Here is a 19,986-nt window from a genome sequence, read left to right on the forward strand (position 1 = left end):
ATGATATGTGAACCACACTAAAATGCCTTTCATGAGGTAAAAAGCAACATTTTCGATGCAGGAAATGTGAGTTAAAGTGGCAGTGTTAAGACCACAAAGAGAAAGTGGACATTGCCAGCTAATCTCCAGCCCTCGTGATTTACAAGCTAATGAACACACCTTGAAACAGAGCAGAGTCTTGCTGTTCTCTGAGACACTGATATATGAAATATATATATATATATATATATACACACACATATATAATATATTTTGAAATATAATATATAATATATTGAATGTGAAATATAATCTATATTATTACAAAATATATACTATATTAAGACATATATTAATATAACCAGTTATATAAATCTAATTTGAAACCAATCTCCTATAGGTTTAGAGCTGGCATTTACAAGCTCTGGGAACAGCTGAACATTACTAATCAATTCCAATCATACCTTCAGAAGGGGAAAAGAGTGACAGCATTTGCTGAACCAGAATTCCTAGCAAAGTTCAGAAAGCTGATCATGTGCATTTAACCACAAGCCAATCTTATTTAAATCAGTCCTGTCCAAAAGAAATATTCTATCAGCTAGTCATGATCTGAATTCTGATGGATGAGATCAATTTAAATATGGCACACATTTAAAAAGACATGAAACATTTTTGTTTTGTAATAAATAAGCTATTACTCCTTAGTAGCTTTTCTTTGTTTAAGATTTTATTTATTTATTTGACACAGAGAGAGAAAGAACACAAGCAGGGGGAGTGGCAGGGAGAAAGAGAGGAAGAAGCAGGCTCCCTGAAGAGCAGGGAAATGGATGTAGCACTCAGTCCCAAGACCCCGGGATCATGACTTGAGCTGAAGGCAGTCGCCCAACCGACTGAGCCACCCAGACCCCCCTCCTTAGTAGACTTTTTGAGATAAGCTATCAAGTCTGCACTGTCCCCTGTCTTCTTAATGCCAGTGAAGATCATTTTTGTTCCAGGGATGTACTTCTTGGGATTCTCCAAATGCTCCATTGGTGTCTCCTCTCCCCAGGTGATGCCTTTGTTCTTGTTGGCATCCATGTAAGAAAATATGGATGCCTGACCTGTCTTTCACCCAAATAGGCCATGGCGATTTGGCCCAATCTTGTGCTCACCTCCCTTCGCCAGTGTATGGAACCGGGCACAATTCTGAACAAAAACTTTCTTGTCCTTCTCAACATCACTCATTTTTAAATTGCTCTTTCATTGGATGTGAAACGAAGATGCCTGTTCACAGGCCAGATACCTGCTCTCTTCAGTAAGAGTTCACTTTTATACACATGGTATGAATGGAAGATTTTTGGTTTTCTTTGTTTTTTGCTTATGGCTATCCACTTGCACATAGATTTTAATGGCAAGAAATAACCATTTCCCAGCAAATTTCTTCCCCTTTCCTGAAGACAAGTTATCCCCTAGATGTTTTATTTCCTGCAGTGCTATCTCCACTGTGAAGACTTGTAGTGGTTGTTGAATGACTAAATGAGTCTGTTCCACCTCAAGGAATCCCAGAATGTCAGAGCTGGGACTAATCTTGGATTATCCAGTCCAGACAAGTCCCCTTATCCCCACTTTTTGGGGAAGGACCCTCTTAGGGACAAGGAGTATCTGCCCACAGCAAATAGGTGACAGAAATGAAGCTTAAATTTGGGCCCCTAATTCTTTGTCTAGAGCATTTTCCATAACATCATGCTGGTTTCTGTCCCCAAGACTATTTGCCAGCAAATGGCCTAGATCTGGGATGCCATCTTGTGCAAGTCCTGACTGGGCGAAGGCATTATCCTTAGGAAAGGCCACCGTGTGTGAGTGCCTGTTGTGTGAGGGTATTTACTTGTGCTTCTCGTGTAATGGTCACAACAGCCCATGAGAAGTTCTTTACAGTCACTGCTCTACAGATCAGGAAACTGCGGCCCAGAGAGCTTAAGCAATATAGGTTCATGGAGGAAGGGGGGTGGGGGAGGCTCTGATTCCTGACTGTCAAACTCTAAAGCTTCCTTTTCCCTCACATATTCCTCCTCTGACCCCACTCTCATCCAAGGGATCCTGCTGAGGAAGGACGGCAGGTTGGTTCAGAACCCAAACTGGAGTCGAACAGCCTGATGTGAACTTTACCTTGGACAAGTCAGCTGTCCTATATGAACTTCAGTTTCATTCTTTCTTTCTTTCTTTCTTTTTTTTTTTAAGATTTTATTTATTTATTTGACAGTTTCATTATTTCTAAAGCAGGAAGGAATCAGGCTATTAACAATGTCTGGCATACAGAGCTGTGAGATTAAAAGAGCTGACATGTGGACCAGCCCTCAGAACAGTAGCTGAGACTACCAAGCCCTCAAAGAGTCTCAGTGGTCATCCCCCAGGGACTGGGAAGGCTGGGACAGTCTGGTGGCAGCTCCCAAAACCTGCCAGTAGAAGGGAAGAGGAGCCCATGCACTGGCCCGAGGCGAGGTTGAGCAGAATTGAGAAGGGACCAAAGAGGAAAAGCAACCAAGACAAGAGGCCAGGAGGCTGCCCGCCTGCCCCAAACTCCACAAAGGAGGATAAAGCCCTAGCGTGGCCCCTTGGACCTTCCTCATGACCTTCAAAATGTGAGGAAAAATTACACACTCAGACACACTCGCACTCACAGATGGCATCTCACAGATGGAGTGAGCTTATGTGTGCACATGAATTCACAGAACACTTACGATGTCAAGACCAGAGAGTGTGGTGTGGGGATCTCTTGTTGCCCGTTTTCTGAGAATGATGGTGAAGGCATTTGAAGGAGTTGGTTCAGGCCATCATGAAACTACAGCTTCAGGCTTGGGAGGGATCTCAGAGGCTGTTGTTCACTCTTTCTCATTCCCAACCCTCTTCCCCATTCCAGGGAGGCATGACAACACTACAGCTAAACACAAGCTTTAGTTCCAACAGCCGTGGGTTGGGATCTGGCCTCATCTGGCAGCATTGCAGATAAATTATGTTCTCTCTCACTCACCTCCAGGCCTTTGCACATGCAGATCTGCCTGTCTAAGCCCTCTCTCTCAACCTTTAGTTAGACCAATGCTGCCTCCTTTCTTTGGACTTAGCTTAGACATTACATCCTCTGGGGAGCCTTTTCTGACCACTGCCTACAGCATTTTGCCCTCAGCTAAAGACTTCCAAAACATTTTCAGTTTTGTCCAGCATATATCATGCTGTGTTCAAATGATCTGATTTGTTTTCTGTCTCCCCTCCTACCTGGGAGCTTCTTGAGTGCAGAGATGATGGCTTCTTTGTTATGTAGTTTTAGACAATTGATTTAACTTCTCCAAGTTTCAGGTTCTTTACTGGGATGTTGTATAAATTAAATCACATAACCAAACAAAATTTATATTAAGTCTTTCATTTAGTACTTGTCACACAGTAGGTGCTCAGAGATGTTTTAGATGATGATGACAATGATGACAACTCTTGTTTATCAAAACTTCCTCCAATCAATAAACTCTAGAAATTTCATAAGTTTAAAACAATGCTATTTTCCTTCTGGGAATATACCTTAAAGAATCAAAAGCAGGAATTCTTAACAGACATTTGTACACCAGTTTTTAAAGCAGTGTTATACACAATAGCCAAAAAGTAGAAACGACCCAAATGGCCACTGACAGATGAATGGATAAACAACATTGTGGCTTACACATACAATGGGGTATTACTCAGTCTTAAAAAGGAAGGAAATTCTGATACCTGTTACACCTTGAATGAACTTGAAAACATTGTGCAAAGTGAAATTATCCAGGTACAAAAACACAAATACTATACGATTCCATTTGTATGAATTATTTAGAGTAGTCAAATTCATAGAGACAGAAAGTAGAATGGTGGTGGCCAGGACTGGGGGAGTGGGAGCAGCCAGTTATTATTTAAGGAGGACAGAGTTTCAGTTTTGCAAGATGAAAAGGGTTCTGGGGATGGATAATGGTTGAACACCAATGTGAGTCTACTTAATGCCACGACACTGCATACTTTAAAATAGTTAAGGGGCACCTAGGTGGCTGTTGGTTGATCATCCGACTCATGGTTTTGACTTAGGTTATGATCTCAGGATCATGAAATCAAGCCGTATGTCAGCCTCTGCGGGGAGCCTGTTTGAGATTCTATCTCTCCCCTTCTCCCCACTTACACACTCGCTCTCTCAAATAAATAAATAAATCTTTAAACAATCATTAAAATGTAAATTACGTGTTATGCTTCTTTTACCTTAATAATAAAAAATAATTTAAAAAAATGTTTTCTCTTTATTCCAGTTATAGTCAATGAGGGCACTCCTATTTGGGGATTGACCTCCATGCAGTGGTTTGGGGATCTAGACTCCTTCCACCTTGTGCCTCTGTCATCTTCAACATGTGGGTCCAAGCATCACCTGAGAATAGAGGTTGCAAACTATATACCCTGTGAACCAAACTCAGCTAGCCATCTGTTTCTCTATAGCCTTAAACTTAAGAATGGGTTTTCATTTCCAAAGTGTCATGAAGAAGAGGAAGAGGGGAGAGGGGAGAAGGGGGAAGGAGAAAAAAGAGTATGCAATAGAGATTGTAGATGTCCTATAAAGCTTAAAATACTTGTAATCTGGCCTTTTACCAAAGAAGTTTGCCAACCTTAGCCTTAGAAACATTTCCTCTTCCAGACAGATAAATGGTACACATCACTTTTGCCCATATTCTATTGGCTGGAATTGTCACATGGCCATACCTGACTGCAAGGGAGTCTGGGAAATGTAGTCCAGCTGTGTGCTCAGAAAGAAAAGGAAATGAACTTGGTGGTCATCTCATAATCCCTGTTACAATGATGATGATAGTGATGATGGTGATGAAGAGCACTGAGGATACCTGCCCAACTGTTCCTTTCTTCCTCCAGAGCAGCAAAAATACAGTCAGGGAAGTTTACCTCTGTACAGTTTAGTTCAGGACATTCCTGGTGATCCCATCTCCAGTGGCTGGTTCAGAAACTCGGGCTTAAGCAAAGCAAAGAACACAATTTCTCTGGCAAAGGTTATTGGTTCAGGGATGGGGGAGTAACCCAAATTGTCCCAGTCAGACTTAAAGGAAGGACTTTGGTTTGATGGTTGGTAAGAGGACCTCTCTCTTTCTCTAGTTGTGGTCTGAGGAAGCTTGCATCCAGAAGGCAGCCATCCTTCAATGGCTATAAGAGGAGACTTAGGTGGGGTCAGCTTTGTACACCACAGATCGGAGAGACAAACAGGACCCTGAAGACATCGTGGGACTACTACAGAACTAGCCCTACATTCAATTATGAGGCCCATAAAAATCCCTCCTAATTTAAGCCACTTGGAGGCATGGTTTCTGTTGCTTCCAGCCCAAAGCACTTACATGATCTGATGGCTTCTAGAACAATCCTGCCAAACTGCCTACCAGACTTTCCAGGAGACCCTCCTCACTGAAGTCCGCCCCCTGTAGATTGCTGCTGAGGTCTTCCATATGTGAAGCTTGAGTTTACCTTGCAACTTCTACCTATTGTCATAGAGCATCAGAATCAAAGGAGGCAGAGCCTTCACTTTGGGAAGAACTTCTGATTTCCGTATTCATGAATCTTTTCTCCTGAGATTTCCCCCACGACCTGTACTTTAACGTACTGAACATTTTTCTTTAAGTTGGATGTTACACAATTCACTTTAAAAATGTCTTGTTATTCTTAGCAATAACATCCACGAACTCTTGGATGTGGATTGATATTTATGGCTTTTATCCCCGAAACACCATAAAATAAATGCATATGTATGCAATTATTAACATAGAAAATAAGAGTCTGCATGCCAACCAAAACCATTTCCTAAATCCCACTTCGGGAAACTCACCTTTCATAGATCTGAGTGGGTATATTTTATGTCTCCAATAAGATTGGGACCCCCATATATATATGATGGAATACTACACAGCCATCAAAAGAAATGAAATCTTGCCATTTGTGATGATGTGGATGGAACTGGAGGGTATTATGCTTAGCGAAATAAGTCAATCAGAGAAAGACAATTATCATATGATCTCCCTGATATGAGGAAGTTGAGAGACAACGTGGTGGGGGTTGGGGGGTAGGAAAAGAATAAATGAAACAAGATGGGATCTAGAGGGAGACAAACCATAAGAGACTCTGAATCTCACAAAATAAATCGAGGGTTTCCGCGAAGAAGAGGCTAGGGAGAGGGTGGTGGGGTTATGGACTTTGGGGAAGGTATGTGCTATGAAGTATGTAAACTGGCGATTCACAGACCTATATCCCTGGGGCTAATAATGCATTATATGTTAATTAAAAAAAAAAAAAGACTGGGTCACCTTGAGGGCAAGGGGCATGACTTCAACAATTCACTTACACCTCAGAACAATTCTCCCCACCTACAGATGCATAAACTGAGGCCTCAGAAAGAGGAAGGGACTTGGCTAAGGCCACAAGGAGAGATCCAGAGCCGAGTCAGCACTTTGAAAGAGAGTGATTCTTAAAATGAAACTTTAGGGGGCGCCTGGGTGGCTCAGTGGGTTAAGCCACTGCCTTCGACTCAGGTTATGGTCTCAGGGTCCTGGGATCGAGTCCCGCATCGGGCTTTCTGCTCAGCATGGAGCCTCCTTCCTCCTCTCTCTCTCTGCCTGCCTCTCTGCCTACTTGTGATCTCTCTCTGTCAAATAAATAAATAAAATCTTTAAAAAAAAAATGGACCTTGCTCAATGCCTCTTCCTTTCCTTCCTTAGGGAACGTATGCCCAGACAGAACTGACTTGCCCACGGTGCCAGGCAACCGAGCCCAGAGTGCTAGTGCTGGCTGGGCCCATCATGCCACAGTGCCCATTGCAGACCCTCTGGCTGGTCTAGGAGACTGCTGTGATTTCGTCACCTGACTGGTCACCTGAGGATCTCAAAGCAGCGGCTAACTAGTGCTTCGGGCTCCAGGTGGCTGAGATGGTCCCAAGGCCTTGTCTCTGTGGCTGGCCAATGCCCACGGTTCAGCTGTCTGGTTTGCTAAAGACAACTGGAGTAATATGCACCCCATGGCCCTTTGGAAACACCACGATGATCTTTCTGGAGTGGGCACAGGATATAGATGGGGCACGGGTGGGAAGCTAAGTGTTTAACAACATTTTTGTCCAGGAGGGTCAAAAAAGGCTCTGATTTGTAGCATTTGCTGACGTCTGTGTTGTAAAGACTCCCTCTGTGCTTGGTTTTAAGCTACCAATCTGACATCACAAAACACAGTTAGGAAGAGAAGTGCACATGGGCTCTTGAGAGCTGGAACGGGCTGGAAGGAACGCACTGCTGGATCAGTCTACTTGGTGTCTTACTGATGACTGGTGAGCAAAATGGTCAAGCATGCTCACTGCGAGGCTGGCCATGACAGGTCTCGGTGGGCACTGGGCAGGGCTGCCTTTTCCTCAGCCCCTCGCATGTCTCCTGACGCCCAACCTGAGGAAGCTAAAAAGAGACCAGGAAGCCTGTTGTATGCTGGCCACCGTCAGGTCCCACTTCCAGAACCCTTTACCTGTCAGGGTTTCTGTATGTGAATTCGGCAAATCTTCACAACCACCCTCTGAAGTAGGTGCTATATTCCACCCCCATTTTATTGATGCTGAAAACCAAGGCACAGAGAGAATAAATAAAACTTCTCAGGGCCATATGGTTCAGGCTCAGTTATAGAGCCAAATTTGAACTCAGGCAGTGTGTTTCCAGAGTCCACGCCCAGAATGATCATCGCACTCCATCCAGGTGAACAAGCCTCCTGGGGAACTCTACAGAAACAATAAAAAAGCATTTGAGGGATGCCTGGGTGGCTCAGTGGGTTAAAGCTTCTGCCTTCGCTTAGGTCATGATCTCAGGTTCTTGGATCGAGCCCCACATCGGGCTCTCTGCTCAGCAGGGAGCCTGCTTCTTCCTCTCTCTCTGCCTGCTTTCCTGCCTACTTGTGATCTCTGTCTGTCAAATAAATAAATAAAATATTAAAAAAAAATAAAATAAAAAATAAAAAAGCATTTGAGAAACTGTTGCAGCTGGGGTTGCTCCAGTATGCAAAAACAAGACGGTTTTGTTGTTCCTGACACACGTTATTTAGCGCCTAGTATGTGCACTCCTTGCACCAGGTGCTGGAATAAAATGGAAGGGGAAATAGGTGTCCTTCCTGCCTTCCTGGAGCCCACAGTCCAGGGGTGGTGCCAGACGTCTGTTCAGGAATCACAGGAATCGATATAAAATCCCAAAATTACCGCAGCAGCGAGATGCAATTCATGGCACTCTAAGAGCACATGAAGGAAGGTTCTGATCTAGTTCTAGATCAAGGAGGTCAGGATAGCCATCCTTGAAGAACAGATAGTTGAGCAGAGATCTGAAGGATAAGTAGGAATTATCTAGGCGAAGAGGCTTGTCTGAGAAAGCACTCCAGGAAGAGGGAAAGGGAAGTGCAAAGATCCCACACTGGGAAGAAGTCAGACTTGTGAGGAGAAAGGGGACCATGGCCAGTATTTAAGAGCAATGGAAATTTTTTAAAATTTAAGTGAGACATAGTAGAGCCAATCTAATTTATCTGACCTCAAAAACGCACTGGATCGTGACAAGGACCCTATCAGGCAAGTTTTGCTCTCCCCACTCTATCAATGACAAGATGGATGAAATAAAAGTTGGGGGGCCATTGATGTTCTGGGACTTCATAGAGTCTCCAGGTCCTGGCTGTACCTCTTCACCTCTTCCCGTCCTAGACCCCTCTTGAAATCTGATGAAAGCTAGTGGTAACCCTCGCCACCGGAAAACAGTACCCTCTCACCTGTGAAAATTCTGCATGAAGTTTCGGGGGCTTTGTGAACCTCTTGAAACCTTTCCAGATCCCCGGTGAAAAACCACTGACCAACTGATTTTAAAAGAGAATTCAAACTCTAAGAGGCCATGGAAAGCAATGATAAACCCCAAAAGATGAATTATCTAATGGGGGAATTTCAGCCAACAGCCTAGAGCCAGTCAGAGGCTGAAATCTTATTGGGACAGTTTCCTGTTGGGAAGTAGATTCCCCAGTATCTAGGCCCAAATGAATGAACTGTGTCATCTGTCCATACCCTGCTCAAATATTCACATGGTACTCTGTACGCAGCCTTGTGCTCAATTCTGGGAACACAGCAACAAATCAGAAACAGAGCTGGCCCTTGAGGAGCACAGAGGACAAAGGCAGAGATGATTGCTTTGGGGTTAGTATTAAGATAAAGGCAGCCACAAAATGCAGAGTGAGGCCCAATAACGCTTTCCTTGCTGGGGCTGTAAAATACATCTCTTACTGGGGAACCCATTGGCTCAGTCCATTAAGTGTCCAACTCTCGATCTCAGCTCTGGACTTATTCTGAGTGTGGAGCTTACTTAAAAATTAATTAATTAATTAATTAATTAATTAAATCTCTTACTGATGACAATATGGTGACATACAACAACTAGAAGGGGAGTGCCAACCAATCACGAAACTAGAGCCTAAATTGGGGAAGGGCTAGAGTCACACCAGAGGACTCCCCTGCTCCTCAGATGCCTGGGGAAGGAATTAAGAAACATGGAGAATTAAAGGATTGAAAACATTTGCATGTCTCTCAGGGATGACCCCTTCTTAATGATAGGCCATAGAGGGCAGGGTCTGCCTCTCTCTTCCTCAACCACTGAAGGGGTCCACTGCATCCAGCGAAAGGTCAGCACCAGATCAAGGCCTGCAAGGAGGTCAGGGCACACTCAGCAACAACATCATAAACCTGACACATGTCAGAGCAAGAGAGGAAACAGCTTCAGGACGTCCCCTGAGCCTTCTCTACATCACCCAGGGCCACCAGTGAGCACTTGGGTATGAGGCTGAGTAAACACAGTCTGCCTGCTTCATCATCTCTCCTTATCACGCAAGCATCGTAGGCCATTGGGGAATGGGATGGTGTCTGGGAAAGTGAAGGGTCTGCAATTCTAGCCCTGACATTGTGGCTTCTTTAGTTTGCGCTGTGTGGGTTTGTGGGCATGGTATTATCCATTTCAGAATTAGTAATAACCACTCTCATTCGAACCTTATAACCCCAGGAGATAGGTGGGGGAAGGTCACAGAGTTAGGAAACTAAAGAATGGGAATTTGAGACCAGTGGACTGACTCCAAGACCTGTGCTTCTAACCATTTGTACTCCCCTGCCTTCTGCTGAGAGAGAGAGAGAGAGCTCGCCCCCAACACTCAATGATGGCCAGAGTGGCATTATCCTAAGGAGACATCTGTTCCTTCCTCCTTGATCTAGAGTTCCAGTGCTACTTCATGAAGCCTTCCTTGAGCCGCAGAGCACCCTGTCTTCATCTCTTTTGAGGCACAGATCCTTTCCACTTTGTATTATGCTTCTGCATATGTCTCTTTCTCTCTCCAAGGAAGCAGCCGCTCTTTGTAGACACGGATTTCACCAGCATCCTATTGATATTCTTCCTGGTCCTTAAGCGATGGCATCCATCAAAGTCCTAGCTAGGTTTCTAATTGATGAGCAAAGGAAGTAATTTCCTTGGTGCCAACCACCTTGGTCCTGGAGTGGGTACACAAATGTTGCTCCAGGGCCATGGACCATACACCCTGGCCAACATCTCATAAATATGTACATGAAGGATGGCCTCGAATCTATCCGTGGATCAAATGACCCCGAGGAGGTGGCACGTTAAGTCAGGCATATGCGCCAGCTCAACCTGTGAACTCTCACTCTGGCAGCGCAGAAAGTTGTTGGCAGTGGCTCCCGGCTGGCTGTGTCTGGGGACAGACCCACCGGCCGAGCCGCCCCACCACCCCACCTCAGCGAACTGGGTCAAGGTGGAACGAGGAGGCTGTAGGCGTGAGGCTCTGCCCAATAGGGTTGGACGATAAGCCAATCAGAGCCTTCCATGGGGCGAACGCTACGCGGTGCACCCTGGGACCGGAAATCCACCATCAGGGGTCCGGAAGCGTCGTGCCTCTGGGCCTCTGTCCCTGTCTCTGGAAGAGAAGGTGCTGCCATGGGAGTCTCCTACCAGGCGCTTTCTCTTATTACACGGAACAGTGCTCTGAGAAGTAGAGTGACTTGCCCCGGGTCATGCCGCTGGGACGGAAGAGTTCACATTCAGTCTTTGATATGCTGCATAGCCTGTTCTTAACTATGAGGCTGTCGTGCTTCCCCTGAGTGGTCCTGAAACCCACCCGCTGCCCTGGCGCAACGTGGGAGCAGGCGGCATCAGCCCTCATCACGGAGTAGGTTCCCCCTACCTCCATACCGCAGGCTGCGAGCCGTCAAGTGGCTGGCTCTAAATCCCAGCAGACCTGGAGTATCAGAACCCAGTTTCGAACCCAGCTCTGTATGATGCCAAGATCTTTGTTGATGTTGTTGTTGATTTATTTATGTTTTAGTAATCTCTACACCAAGTATGGGGCTGGAACTCAGACCCTGAGACCAAGAGTTGCATACTTCTCGGATTGAGCCAGCTAGTCTCCCCTGATTTCCAAGACCTTAATAACTAGCGTTCAAAATAAAAGCTGGCTTCTGATTAGAGTCTTGTGCTGTTGGATATTTGGTGGGCGCTTGCCTTGGCTCCTCACAAACGTGGAAGTGTAGGAAGAGCATGATGCTATGTGCTGAGGGGTTAGCTTAGTGCTCAATACACTGTATGTAGGTCATAAATACGGGCTGGCTTGCTGAAAGCATTTTCTCTTGATGGCTTTGCTGCCTAGTGTCATGATTAGATCACCCCGGAGACACCACTACTGTTGTACAACTCCATCAATTCCCCCAAAAGGAGTGATGAGCAATGAATGATTGGTCAACCTTTTGTGACATTGGCAGACATGTGGTGAATTTCCCATCCTTCAAGGCTGGTAGCGTGGCATCACACATAGGGGAGAGCACAGACTGAGGTCAGAGTGTCAGAGGCAGATAAACAGCAATAAACCAGCGGGACTGCAACAAACTAAGGTGCTTCTGCACACCAAAGGAAACAACAAAATGAAAAGGCAACCTACAGATTGGGGGCAAATATTTGCAAACCATATCTCTGATAAGGGATTAATAAAAAAATATATTAAAAACTCATACATACAAAACAAACCTGGATTTCAAGTGAGCAAAAGACCTAAGTACACATTATACAAAGAAGACCTACAGATAACCAAAAGGCAAATAAAAAAGGTGTTCAGCATCACTAATCATTGGTGAAAGGTTTGGTCAGGATGGCTGTTTTCAAAAAGATAAAAATGAGTTTTGTGAGGATGTAGAGAAAAAGGAAACTTTGTACACTGTATTGGTGGGAATGTAAGTAGCCATAGCTGTTATAAAAAACAGTATGGAGGTTCCTCAAGAAATTAAAAGTGGATGGAGCACCTGTGTGGCTCAGTGGGTTCAGGGTCTGACTCTTGGTTTCAGCTCAGGTCATGATCTCAAGGGTTGGGGGACCAAGCCCCATGTTGGGCTCCTTGTTCAGTTGGGAGTACACTTGAAAGATTCTCTCCCTCTGCCCTTCTTCCTGCTCATGCTCTCTCTCTCTCTCTCTCTCTCATTCTAAAAATTAATTAAATAAATAAATCTTTAAAAAAAATTAAAAGTGTAAGTTCAGTTGGGTGGCTCAGTCAGTTGAGCACTGGACTCTTGGTTTTGGCTCAGGTCATGTTCTCAGGGTTATGGGATCAAGCCCTGCTTTGGGCTCTGTGCTCAGTGGGAAATCTGCTTGTCCATCTCCCTTCCCATTTGCCCCTCCCCTTGTGCTCTCTCTCTCTCTCAAAATAAAATCTTGTAAAAAATTAAAAATAGGACTACCATATGATACAGTCATTCCTCTTCTGGTTATATATGCAAAGGAGATGAAATCAGTACCGTGAAGAGTTATCTGCACACCCATGTGCATTGCAACATGATTTACAATAGCCAAGATGTAGAAATAACCTAAGTGTGGGTTGACAGACAAATGGATAAAGTGATTTTTATATATCCATATATAAATATTGATCAACCTTAAAAAAGAAGATCTGTCATTTATGACAACATGGATGAATGTGGAAGACTTTATGCTAAGTGAAATAAGCCAAACACATAAAGAAAACTACTGTATGATTTCACTTATATGTGGAATCTAAAAAAGTTGAATTCATAGACGCAGAGGGTAGAACAGTAGTTGCCAGGGCGGGGGCGGGGAGATGAGGGAAATTGGAGAGTTGCAATTAGATAAAACAAGTAAGTTCTAGAGAACTAATGTACAGCAAAGTGATTTTGATTAATAATACTATATTGTATACCAGAAATTTGCTAAGAATAGATCTCAGGCACTCTTACCACACACACCAAAAATACTATATGAGGAGATGCATATGTTAATTAGCTTGACTGTGGTAATCATTTCACTGTGTATATAAAAACGTCGTGTTGTATTACTTATATATACACAATTCTTATTTAAACAATAAAATTGGACCTAAAACAATTGGACCAAGTTTCAGATCTTGGGTCTGTAACTTTCTATCTATAAGACCACATTTGGCTTCAGTTTCTTCCATTATATGTAAGAATTATCAACCTGGCGTGCACAACACATCATTGACATACTGGTTTATCAAAAGTTTTTGTTTGTTTGTTTCCTAATACACAGCCACTAGGGAAATTGATCCAAAAGAGTCATTCATTCATAAGTCTCCTGACTTTGGATCTAATCCTTTTTCTCCAAATAAATCAATCTTTCCTATTCTTATTCTCTCTGTCAATCTCCCCCAACCCCTCTTCTCTCTCTCTCTCTCTCTCTCTCTCTCTCTCTCACACACACACACACACACACACATTCTTTTATTTAATAAGCCAGACCTGGGTTCAAATCCTGTGTCTGCAGCTTTTTTTGTTGCCTGATCTTGGACAAGGATTAAACCATGTACGGTATGTTATACGCAGTCATCATTGTAGTATCACTCTGGACTTTCCTGCCTCTCCTACTGAATGTGTGATCCTTGGAGACAAAGCGTTTTGTTACTCATCCTATTTCCTTCCCCCCACCCCAGGAGCACCGGCACCGGCCACACACAGGCACATTTACGAAGTACCTACTCTGTGCCAGGCACTGTGCCAAAGCCCATGAGTGATCACCTCTCTGCTTTTCACAGAAATCCTTGTGAGCAGCTCCCATTAGCCCCATTTTACAGCTGACAGATGTGACAGCTGCAACTCAGAAGGTTGAAGTGATTCAGGGAATGTTACCCAATGAGGAAGAGCAGTACTAGCTTCCAACCCAGACCTGTCTGATTCTGGAGCCCATGTAGGCTGCCCGGTGTGCCACCCAGCCCCGCTCAGAAATTGTTCAGTAACCATGTCAAATGTGTAGTGAGTTGTGCGGTGGGGTCAGTCAGCAGCCAATGTGGCATGTGACCTCTCACCTGTGCTTATTTACATCCAGTAGTAGCTGAAAGAGGCTTTTCTCTAGTTAGACTCTCTTTCCTTAGGGCCCTGCAGATAGGCGGCCTCCACAGGGGCCAAGACCCAACCGGGTCCCCAGTGGCGGCAGGGGCTTGGCACTGTGCTGAGCACTTGACCTTGTCAGCGGATGGATAGATGGAATGGGTGACACAGAGAGCCCATGAGACACAGCCCTCGTTGTGAAACCACTCTTGGTTCCAGAGCCAAAAAAATTCCTTCCTGCCCACCTCCAGAGGGATGGGCCGCCCGAGGGCCAACCACCCTCACAGGAGCTGAGGAGGTTATGGGACAGAGGCAGGCGTGGTAGGTGGTCATGAAATTTTCCAGTCCCTTCCCCTCTCCTGGCCCTGTGACCATCTTCACCACCAGTCCACCACGCACTGTGCGTTGGAGTTCCTATACAGGAGTCCATTCCTGAGCCTCTCAGCCAGGCCTTGCACGTAGGTGTGAACGGAAGGCAGCTTGGCCTGCTGACAGAACCTAGGTAATAGAGTCCTCAGACCTGGTTCGGATCCCGGCTCCGCCACTTACTAACCTGTGACTGCAGGAAATGAACCAAACCTCTCTGAATCTGGGCTTCTTTTGTCTATAAATGGGGAGAAGAGTAGTTCCTTCATCATAGGTTGTTGTGGGAATGAGATGACTTATGTCACATTTGGAAAAACTCAAAAGCTGAATTTTTTTAAAAAAGATTTTATTTATTTTATTTGACAGACAGAGATCACAAGTAGGCAGAGAGGCAGGCAGAGAGATAGGAGGAAGCAGGATCCCTACTGAGCAGAGAGCCTGATATGGGCTTGATCCCAGGACCCTGAGACCATGACCTGAGTTGAAAGCAGAGGCTTAACCCACTGAGCCACCGGGGCGCCCCCAAAAGCTGAATTCTTAAAAACGACGTATATCTTATATAATTATTCTGTAGTCTGTTGGCTACATTGACTGTCGGATAACTGACTTCCCCAAGGTCACTTGGCTCTTATGTGGCAGAGCTAGGACTCACACATCAGGGATATTCCAGCCAACCCGAATTGGACTGTGGAAGGATTCCGGCTGTCCTTCACTGCCCTGTGTTTTCCTCCCGCTTCTGGGGTGTGGGAGGGGGCGCCCAGCTGGGGAGTAGTTGCGCTGGGGGGCAGCAGTGTGGGAGTGCAGCTGGATGGAAGGATATAGGGGATTCTGTGATGAGCCTTAAGTCCTTTCCAGCTCCCCCATCTAAGATCTCCTACCGCCAGGCCTCTGCCTAGTGCTGTAACTTTCCAGCCTCTTGGTGATTTCCCAAGACGAATGCACCACACCTCAAATAAGCTGTTTGCCTAAATGATAGGATGCTATTGGTTCATCCAATGAACGAATATTTATGAAGTCTCTACAAGGCAGACAACCCTATAATCAGGGCTGCAGGGCGGAGATGCCGGACAAAAAGTTCTGGGCCCGAAGGAGCTTCCGATAGAGCAGTGGACCCAGGGAGCAGGGCTGGGTGGCTGTATTTCTCTTCCTTCCACCTACTTCCTGGTTCACACACACCAAGGTTCTTTTAAATCCCTGTCGGTCCCTCTGTCTAACTCTGCCCACAGTGGGCGGGGTTCTGCTTCTTTCAGTCCCCAGGGGCTGTCGGGCTGGGTGGGTTTAGAGAGCCAAGAGCAGACAGCTAGTTCACATTCTCTGCAAGAGGGATGAATGAATCACGGTTGTCTTGGGCGGTGAGCGCCAGCTGGCCCTATCTCTAATCAGTACCCGGTCTGGGAAAGCTTGGAGGACCCAGCAGCCTCCTTGTCCCTGCCCTCAGGCCCTACCCTGAAGGCAGCTGGCTTTCTGGGAGGCCAGGATGTTTGGCAAAAGTCCCTTCTTGAGCCTAGGGTCCCCTATGCCCCGGGTTATCAGCTCTACCTAATGTGACGAATTTGAGAATGTGCTACCTCCCAGGCTTCCTGGGCCCACTTTTTTTTCTATTCCCCTTGAAAAGAAATGAATCTGGGGCCCTGGGTGCCTCAGTCAGTTAAGTGTCTGCCTTCAGCTCAGGTCATGATCCCAGGGTCCTGGGATGGAGCCCTGCATTGGGCTCCCTGCTCAGCGGTGAGCCTGCTTCTCTCTCTCTGGCACTCCCCCCTACATGTGTTCCCTCTCTCCATGTCTCTCTCTGTCAAATGATAAATAACATCTTTTTAAAAATGAATCTTGCTTTGTTACTAGGAAGGTAATTAATACATGGAAAAAATTCGGAGAAAGGGAAATGTAGGAAGAATTTTTTAAAACCATGTTTTGATCACCCATCCAAAGACAAGCACAAATTTTGGTATATTTAAGTCCTTTTTAAAATATCTTTTTAGGGGTGCCTGGGTGGCTCAGTAGGTTAAGGCCTCTGCCTTCAGCTTGGGTCATGATCCCAGGGTCCTGGGATTGAGCCCCACGTTGGGCTTTCTGCTTGGTGGGGAGCCTGCTACCCCCCCCACCCCCCACGCCTGCCTCTCTACTTACTTGTGATCTCTGTCTGTCAAATAAGAATCTTTATAATAAAATAAGATAAAATACCTTTTTAAAGTTGTATCTTTTTTATTGAAGTATATTTGATACACCATGTTACATTAGTTTCAGGGGTACAACATAGTGGCTTACAAGTCTATACATTATAACAGTATAACTTGTAAGTATAAGTCACAAGTCTAGCCACCATCGGTCACCATACAATGCTGTTACAGCCCCATTGATTATATTCTCTCTGCTGCACCTGTCCTCCCAGTGACTCATTCATTCTGGAACTGGAAGCCTGTACCTCCCACTCGCCTTCACTCATTTTGCCCATCCCTCCACCTCTGTCCCCTCAGCAACCATCCGTTCATCCTCTATATTTATAGGTCTCATTCTGCTTTTTGTTTGTTCATGTATTCACTTGTTTTTTTAGATGCCACCTATAAGTACAATCATATGGCATTTTTCTTTCTGTTGGACGAATTCCACTTAGCTTAGTACCCTCTGGGTGTATCCATGTTGCTACAAAGGGGAAGATCTCATTCTCTTTTTTCCAGCCCAGTAATATTCCCTGTGTATATATACACATCTTCTTTACCCATTCACCTATCAGTGGACACTTGGGTTGCTTCTCTATCTTGCCTCTTGTAAATAATGCTGCAATCAACAGAGTGTGCATTGATCTTTTTGAGTCAGTGTCTTGTTTTCTCTGGGTAAATACCCAGTAATGGAATTACTGGATCCTGTGATATTTCTATTTTTACTTTTTTGAGGAACCTCCATACTGTTTTCCACAGTGATTGTAACCTTTTACATTCCCAATAGAGTATATCATCTTAAAAATATTTCGACATTATGCTAAGTGAAATAAGTCAATCACAAAAAGCAAATGCCACGTGAGTCCACTTATATGAAGGATCTAATGTAATCACTCATAGAAGCAGAAAATAGAACGGCAGATGCCAGGGGCTGGAGGGAGGGGAAACGGGGAGTTGTTCAATGGGTATGAAGTTTCAGTTGTGCAAGATGGAAAAGTCTAGAGATCTCTTTGTACAACAAGGGCGGACAGTTAATAAAACTGCGCTGTACACTTAAAAATTGTTATGAGGGTAAGTTTATGTTACATGGCTTTGTTTTGTTTTGTTTTTGCCACAATAAAAAAAATACTGTGTTTTTATACGGCTCTTCTGCTGGGCATGTAGTTTGGTACCTTGCGTTATTCACTTAACAATGTAAACTATTAAACTCAATTGAAATCTTTTATTACCATTCGTTTTAGTGGCTACATACTATTTACTAGGTAGAGATACCATAATTTAATATTCCCCTTTTGGACATGTAGGCTGTTACTTATTGAGTAGACAAGGATGCAGTTGAGTTTCTCACATAGAAAGATTTTCTTTATTTAGATTCCGTGGGCTAGACTCCCTGAAGAGAAGACGCAGGATCAAAGGATGTAAACATACCAGGGCTTTTGATAGACATTGCTAAATTGTTTTCCAGAAGGGTTGTATTAATTTCCACTCCTACTAGCAATGAATGAGCGTGCCTGTTTCACCACACCCTCGGCAATACTGAGCGTTATCGTCTTCTCAAATCTGGGCTGATTGGGGAGGCAAACATTTGCATCTTGTTTTAATTTTCATTCCTTTGATGACTTATGAGAAGGAACAACCTTCCATGTGTTTGTGAATTGTCCATTCCTATGCCTAGTCATTTCTCTCCTTCGTCCCTCTGGTTTGGGGAGTCTTCCGGGTTTGTCTTTTCTTTTCTTTTCTTTTTTTTAAGATTTTATTTATTTATTTGACAGAGAGAGAAATCACAAGTAGGCAGAGAGGCAGGCAGAGAGGGAGAGAGAGGAGGAAGCAGGCTCCCTGCTGAGCAGAGAGCGTGATCCGGGGCTCGATCCCAGGACCCTGAGATCATGACCTGAGCTGAAGGCAGAGGCTTAACCCACTGAGCCACCCAGGAGCCCTGAGTTTGTCTTAGGAAGTTGCGTTAAGATTTCCCAGGTTTGTGCTTTTGACATGTCCCGTAACTCATGTCCCAGGCTAAGATTCTAGAGGCCTCATCTCCTTCCCCAGCCCTCCCTGTGCTGCCCTGGCATGGATTCTCCCCACCCCTGCACATTTCTTCAAGGTCCAGCTAAGATTCCACTTTCAAAAGCTCACCGTGTTAGCTCCAATCTGTCTCCCCTTCCACTGCATTTGGCACAAGAGGGTATTTCGCAAGGTGGGTATATTTATGCTTTCAGCATCGTTCGGGTGGGTCTCTCCTGCCTCACCGCATCCTGCCTCCCTGGGGAGCCTGGGTCTCCTCTGCACCAGCATGGGACGCACACTGAAGATGTGTGAATAAATGCATATTGAATGGGCTTGGTGGAGACCCACCAGCTCGGAAACTTCCAGATTCCCTGTAGCCTCTGCCACAGCCGACCTGGGCGTTCACTTGGGGGAAACGTATGGTGGTTTGGCGACAGGCGGGCTTGAGCTCTGATCCCAGCTCCTCCACTGGCTTGGGAGCTATTTGCGCTGGCTGGGTCTCTGTTTTCCTTGCTGGCAAACGGGACACTGGTTCTTATCTGTGGTATGAGGATTAAATGAGATCATTTGAAACAAGGGATGTAAACACTGCTTGGTACAAAATAAACACTGGCAAAAAAGGAGGTATTACTTCTTCACCGTCAATTCGTGTCTCTCCCCTCCTTCGGAAACTTGATTTTTCTAAGATGCCATCTGAATTCGTTTCCTATTGCCACTGTGACAAATTACCACAAACTTAACATCTTAGAGTGACACAAATGCAGTCTGACGGTCAGAAGTCCAAGATGGGTTTCACTGGGTCTAAATCAAGACATCAGTGCGGCTGAGCTCCCTTCTATGCTCTGGGAGAGAATGTTTCCTTCTGTTTTTCTGCTTCTAGAGGCCGCTACTTTCTTGACACGTGACCTTGTCCTCCCCACAAGCTCTGGTCCATCCTGACATCTCTCTCCGTGCATCTCCAACCTTCCTGCCTGTCTTGTATGAACCCTTGAGGACACACGGTGCCCACTCAAATCCTCTTCCCATCTGGACACCCTCAGCTTCTTCACCATCTGCAAG

General features: G+C 45.1%; 1 pseudogene across 1 annotated transcript; it reads right to left on the bottom strand.

Annotated features, from left to right (window-relative positions):
- Window positions 1–437: 437 nt before the first annotated feature.
- LOC309842523 (cytochrome c pseudogene) lies at window positions 438–1,203 on the bottom strand (annotated as a pseudogene). Its single transcript has 2 exons — window positions 871–1,203; window positions 438–443 (listed from the first exon to the last, which is right to left on the bottom strand). The product of its transcript is annotated as a cytochrome c pseudogene (transcript).
- Between the last annotated feature and the right edge of the window lie 18,783 nt (window positions 1,204–19,986).

The sequence above is a fragment of the Mustela nivalis genome, assembly GCF_964662115.1.
Source record: "Mustela nivalis genome assembly, chromosome: 10".
Classification (NCBI taxonomy): domain Eukaryota; kingdom Metazoa; phylum Chordata; class Mammalia; order Carnivora; family Mustelidae; genus Mustela; species Mustela nivalis.